Consider the following 6,791-nt stretch of genomic DNA (forward strand, 5'->3'; position numbering starts at 1 on the left):
TGCAAATGTTGTAGTGTCAGGTACTCTAATTCTGATTTTTAGAACAACTTACATTCAAAATGATAATAAAAAATTCTCTCAGTAGCTGCACTTCAAGCAATAACAAATATTTACAATAAAAATTATTGAAGTAACAATCAGAAGCGCGTTGAATTTTTGAAATATATTATTATACTAGAAAAGTCCAACTCGAAAATCCAACTCGAAAAAATCCACCTCGAAAAATCCAACTCAGAAATCCAACCCGAAAATCCAACTTGAGATTGCAAATTATTTACTAGTATTTACTATCTTATATGATCCAAATTTTTAGGTCTTTTCTTGATGTTAATGAATATAGAGATTTACGTCATTTCGATGGTGATAAATTCAAAACAGATCATAGAAAGGAAAATTGGGATTCGATATTGACATGTTGCGAAGTCAATGAAAGTCTTACCTGATTTCTTCATATTTACGATAGAGTAAATAATAATTATGTGCCTCTCAAAACAGGTAAGATTAGACATAGAGCTTGTAAACCCTGGATTACTCCAGGGTTGAAAAAATATATCAAAATGATAGATAAACTTTTAAATTACAAGAAGCGGTGGAAAACAGACTGTCTTAACAGATGTAAAATATGCAGAAACAAAATTGCTTTCATCAACATGCTTACTAATTCAAACAAAACCAAGAAAATGAGGGATAATATAAATTTATTGGTAATTAAAAAGCGACCCAGCTCACATATTGGAAAAAGTAGAGATAGATAAATATATCTTATTAGCCGTTTTGTTCTGTAGTATCGCTGAGTATTTTACGAGATGTGCCGTATTTTGACGAGCCCGTAGAGCTCGTCAAAATACGGCACAATACAAACAACAAATACAAATACTCAGCGATACTACACAACAAAACGTCTAGTAAGAAATTTATTACCCATCGCGCTAAATTACCATTTGCTGCGGTTCGAAGAATAGCAGCAAATTAATGTTTTCATGGTTTACCGAAGTTTTGACAGTTGCTATGGCAACATCAGAGTTGAGCACGTGCTGGCGGGATTTTCCTGAGGGAAATCATTGTACACTGGCATCGCTGCAGCCTTCGGGTTCTTGTTTAACTAGACGCATAGCTGCGTGAACTCGGGCTTTCAACATCGCACTTCTGGAGTTATCCTTAGGGGACTGCCGTATTGCCATTGTTACTATCGTCACGCAATTTCGTCTTTGCTGGTCATGAATCGAATAAGTCTACTTGTGTTTATTTTTGTTTACTGGAGTGTAATGAATATTGTTATGGTACTAGATAACAATCAAAATAATATATTACTATATAGGAGTAGGTTAATACAGATTCCAAAGATTGAAATTCAAGGACTTTTCAATGACTTTGAAGACCAAGCGCCAGTAAGTAACGCGAACTACACAACGAATAGGCTTTATTCATACACGGCGAAACAAGATGGAAGATACACAATGGAGAAAAAGCAGTCAGGCGTCACTCGTATGAGCGCGTGCATAAAACTAAACAAACACCGCAGGACAACCTGCTGGCGCAACGTCTTTTTCGCTCCTTAATGAGAACAAATTATAATAACAACGGCTCAGGGATTCTGCAAAAGTATAAATGCTGAAAGTGGTAGGACCCTAATACATGACGTAGTCTTTCAAGTACGATGTCGGTTTACGGGACCGCTGGGGCCTTGGAGGGGCTGGTTGCGGACAGCTTTCGTCAGGGTTAGAGTAGGACAAGTCGGGTTCGACCGGGGCTCTGGGTACTTCAGGTTCCTTAGGACCGGACAGGGTTTCTCCTCCGTCGCCTTGAGGGAGTGGGATGTAGGAGTCCAGGGATTCAGGGTTGGCATCGAACGGATGAGTGATGTCCAACGGTGGTTGAGGGGGATCGGGAACGGACGCTTGTTCATCGTGGCCTTCATCATCTGCTCGATTTACGCAAGAAGAGCGGGAGTTGACCTGTGTGGGGAAGACGTAGTATTCGGACAGCTTGACCTTGTAAGAGGAAGCTCTCAACTGACAGCCGGAGAACTTCTTGACAAAACACCATGGTCGTTTATCTCTGTAACGCGGTAGCGGTTTCGGGCGTGGAGCTTGTTCCGGTCTGACACTAGATAGAGCAGATCGCCAACTTTGATCTGGGGTTCGGGTGGTACGAGGCCTCTGGGATTCTTGGCATGCTCACTGGATGAGTGGTTGTTCAGACGCTGTTGGTAGTTATAGTGTTGGCAAGTATAGTGTTGTAATCTGCAACGGGAGGCTGGTTACCAGTAAATTGGTTTCTTTGAGTCCACAGCTCGCGTGAAGAAAGTCCCTGACGACGTAGACGAGCTTTGAGACAAGCAACAGCAATAGTTAGGCTCACTTGATCGATAGGACCACCACCAGGTTCCCGCTTTAGTAGTTCGTCCTCGAGCTCTTGTACTGCCCTTTCTGCAACAGGGTTCTTGTTCTTGTTTTTGATGCGCCCAATGTTAAGCCAAACATTTAGGTGTTTCAGGCCGTCGTTGTTGCTTAACGAGACGAAGGCAGGGGAGGGGTTGACACGGATAACGGCACGTGGGCCATCGGTGGGGTGCAAATCTACAACTAGACACGTTAAGGCGTTCCGTAATGTGTCGTATTTCTCGTCTGCGATGAGGCAAGCAGCGGTGTAAGACGTGGCACACTCTCTAAGAACGAGGATTAACTGACGCTCACGTTTGATGACGTCGGCAGCGAAAGCAATCCGATAACATCTGGGGGATCCTCTGACGTCTGGCTGAATAGAGTGCTTGGAAACTTCTGTAGTGAGGCGCAAGCGTGGCAGGATGATGAAACACGAGTCAAGGCAGGGCTCATGTCTAGGGCGCAAAAGTGGCGTTGCACGACCATTTGAAGTTGGTTCCGTGATGGGTGGTTGAGACGCACATGAAGGGCGGTTAGCACGCCGTAGAAAACGGATCTGGGGACGACTATGGCCTCGGAAGTAGCGGCAAAGGGATGCTCACGTTTCACGACGAGGAGGCCGTCCCGAGAAATGGAGGCGACATTCAGGTATCTCTTGACGTCTTTGAGGTTGGTAAGTTTTTTGGAGGGTCGGGTGCCTTGTTTTTAGTGTGTATGCACGCTTCGTAAGTCGGGGCAGCCATTTTGGACCTCCCGCCATGTGGAGCGGGTAGTGTAGGGGAGAGGCTTGTTGTTATCAATTATGTCCTGCACGGTCACATCACGGACAACAGGGTCTTGGGTCGTACTGATGAAAGAGCATATTTGACAAATTGGCTCCGAGCAATCTGGGGTGTTTCGACTGGCAAAGTCTGACGGGAGGTTTGCAGAACCTGCTAGGTGTTGCAGGGTGACTTGAAAGCGGCTAACTGTAGTAAGGAACGATGTTACTCTTGGGCTGGCGGAGAACTCCCCTCTGCAGAGCTTTTCCACGGCTTGAACACACGGTTTGCTGTCGGTTAGTACGTGTGCGCGATTTCTAGATTGGGTGATATAGGGGCAGAAGTGCTTGACAGCTGCTGCAATGCTTAACGCCTCGACTTCGCACGGTAACCATTGAATCTGATGCTTGCGAAGTTTGGCACTAAGGAAAGAAACCTGCAAGGTGTAGACCATTGTCGCGAGTGATGTGTAATGTAGCACCAAGACCACGTTGTTTGACGGAACCGTCCGTGACAATCCACAATGTATCGGTGGGGCGCGGGAGTGTAAAGGGTCTTGACCCTGACAAAGCTTGTTTTGCAGAACTAAAGACCTTGGTCAGGTTTTCGTCCAAGCTAAGGGTGTCTGGCGATTGCATTCCCGAGATCACGCTTTCCAGAGGATCGATTATTGAGGCACAGTAAGGTAGAACTCGCCCGAGGACCTTGTATGAACCAATGAATGAACGCATGTCCTTAACAGTTGTAGGGAGAGGGCATGAAGACAGAACAGCGATACGATGAGGACTGCAGATAGGGTTCCTTGTGACCATACCCATCCGAGGACTGTCGTTGAGTTAGGGCAAATGACGGTCTTTGTGGGAGAGAGCCGCAAATTACATCTGTCGAGTTGGTCGAGGACGCGGGTCCAGATAAGTAAGAGCTCTCCGGGTGAAGAGGAGCCACAATATAAGTCGTCGGCTATTTAAGCGACGTGTCCCTCCTGTGTGAAGTCGCCGAGGACGCGGCACATCATCTCCTCCAGTGCAGTTTCAGAGCTGGGCATACCCATAGCTGATCGGCAATAGACAAGTATACCCCGGAAAGGGGTAGCGACACCGCAGTATTTGCGAGATTCTTTAGCCAGTGGAATCTGACAGAATGCACGGCTAAGGTCGGTTTTGATTATGAACGTCCAAGGGGCAATAGTACGCAGGGTAGAGTCTACGTCTGGCATCAATGAAGGTTGGGATTTGCTGTACCGAACGACGTCGGTAAAGGCGGTAACGAGGCGATGGCCACCGGAGGGCTTCTTGACCAGAAATGAGGGATTCAAGTACTCTACGTGGACGTCGACCTCCTCGGGTTTGGAGAAAACGTGATCTTTTTCAAGCTCGTCGAACTTTTCCTGTAGCTCGATCAACTTATCGCGGGGGTACAAAGGGAGACGACCTTTGCGTTGAGAGGGTTCCACGGGGCCCATGTTCACGTGGGCTTCGATGGAACCTGCGGCGCCATTGTAGCCAGGTAGGTCTGGACCAAATACACGGTCATGCTTGAGTAAGGCTTGTTGGAACTGATCATGAATTGTGTCTTTAAGAATGTTGTTGGGGTCTAGCTGAACGCCGTGGGAGTATGGAGTGTTGACATTTGGCTGCGAGGGGGGAGAAGGACTTAGGAGGGATTGATAACTGGAACATCTTGAGTAGTGTGGCGGGCGAAGCAGATGTGTTCGTAGCGTCTAATGGCCTGTGGTTCGTCGGTGTCGTTCTTTATGCGGGCTTTACCGTCTATGGTGACTACCAGTTGTGGTTGGAGCCAGGAGGTGGGGGCAGGCTCTAAGGCAATTGCGGATTCGGCTTGTAGCTCTGGAGGTACTGTGACTTCGACGAAATCACCGGGCCAGACGACGGTGGCGGGGGCCGAAGGACGTAGAAGGATGTTTGTCTCAAGGAATAGGATTGGTGGCTCTTGACTGGAGCTTCGGGGAGGTACTTGGTTGTTTCCCGCCCATGGATTGTTACTTCTTGAGTTGCGGGACGTATGGTGATGTCATTGGCAATGAGGAACGGAATACCTGCTAGGATGTCGACATCTAGATCCTCTACGACGAGTGCTTCGAGTGTTAACTTCATCTTGGTGCGTGACAGTGTAATGTGGACTTCACCGATAACATTCAAGGGGGTCGTCCTATCGGCCAATAGGGCTTCTTGGTTGGACTTGACGATGTTGAGGTGGAGCTTGCGTGCGAGGAAAAAGGCCAGACGCACGAGGTGCTGCATGTAGAAAGCACCGAGTGAGGGTGAATAGTTGGAACTGACTCTACGGGAGACGGCCCGTGCTGACGGAGGATGTTCACATTTGTCGTCATCGAGCTCAAGGGCGCCGACATCGAGGTTGTAAGGTGGCTCTTCATCCTCGACGTTGAAGGTGGCACGTGATTTGGACATGAAGAGGCGGTCTTCGCGTGGAAGATATGGGCATGTGCTAAGATAGGGATGGGTGTTATGACGACGAGCATTTTTGCTTAGCGGACACACCATGGGACGTCTAGTGACTGCTGGGTTACGTGGACTGGGTAGACGATAAGGTGGCCGTTGAAGGGGTCTTGGACTAGATGTAGCTGTTGATGTGGAAGCCCGTAATGTTTTGGAGTCAGCGGCTGACCGGATCTCTTCTATGAGTGAGTCGAGAGCTTGTGATATCTCTGGTTTCAGCGATGCTAGAGTCCTGGAGGGCAGTTCCGTACCATAACGTTGTTTCACAAGGGTTGGTAGGTCGGAATGAACGAGGCGAAGCCAGGTTAGGATCACTAAGTTTTAAAGGGATGGGGACAGCTCTTCGTCGGAGGTCACGGTTTCACCATGATGGGGGATGGTTGGCGACCAGGAGGTTATCCTCTACAAAAGACACGAGTCGCTGAAACAAATCTTCAGGTCGTTCATTCGGTTCAAGTTTTATGTTGTTGAAGTCGATAAAGTGGGCGCCAGTAGACTGAAAGTCATAATGCATCCTAATCATTTGCCATATTCCGTTGACCGAAGTTGCAGATTTCACGACTGAGTTTCTTGATATAACAGGACAATAGTTGGCTATTTGGCCTAGCATCAGGTCGAGATGGGCAGCCTTTTGGTGTGCTGTTCGTCGTCGTGCTAGAGGAACATTTTCGCCGTCGTTTTGTAGACCTCTTGTGGGGTTTGCAGAAGTTTTCTTTTGCCAAGCGACATTATCGCTTAAGAAGGAAGCAAAATTAGCGTCGAGGGACAAGATATATTAAAGATTCTGTCACCAGGCTTCAAATGAAGTAATTTTTTCTGATTTGGTGAGAGACCATTGCTTTGGTGCACGTGTTGTTGCCATTCTTGCAGGCTATGTATAATTATCTCGAAGGAGAACACTGTACTTAGCTCTTTTACCGGTCGTAGCGAAGGCCGGCTCGTTGTTGGACCTTTGCCAGTAGTTCGATGACTTAGTGTTGAAGGTGTAGGTGGTTTTTTGAACCGCTGCCACCACGCCAGTAAGCAACGCGAACTACACAACGAATACGCTTTATTCATACACGGCGAAACAAGATGAAAGATACACAATGGAGAGAAAACAGTCAGGCGTCACTCGTATGAGTGCGCGCATAAAACTAAACAAACACCGCAGGATAACCTGCTGGCGA

The 6,791-nt window shown here is 47.3% G+C and overlaps 1 pseudogene; it reads right to left on the bottom strand.

The window, feature by feature from the left end:
* Positions 1 to 1,628: 1,628 nt before the first annotated feature.
* Positions 1,629 to 6,526, bottom strand: LOC148736225 (uncharacterized; annotated as a pseudogene).
* Between the last annotated feature and the right edge of the window lie 265 nt (positions 6,527 to 6,791).

This window comes from Stylophora pistillata, chromosome 3, assembly GCF_964205215.1.
Source record: "Stylophora pistillata chromosome 3, jaStyPist1.2, whole genome shotgun sequence".
NCBI classification, from domain to species: domain Eukaryota; kingdom Metazoa; phylum Cnidaria; class Anthozoa; order Scleractinia; family Pocilloporidae; genus Stylophora; species Stylophora pistillata.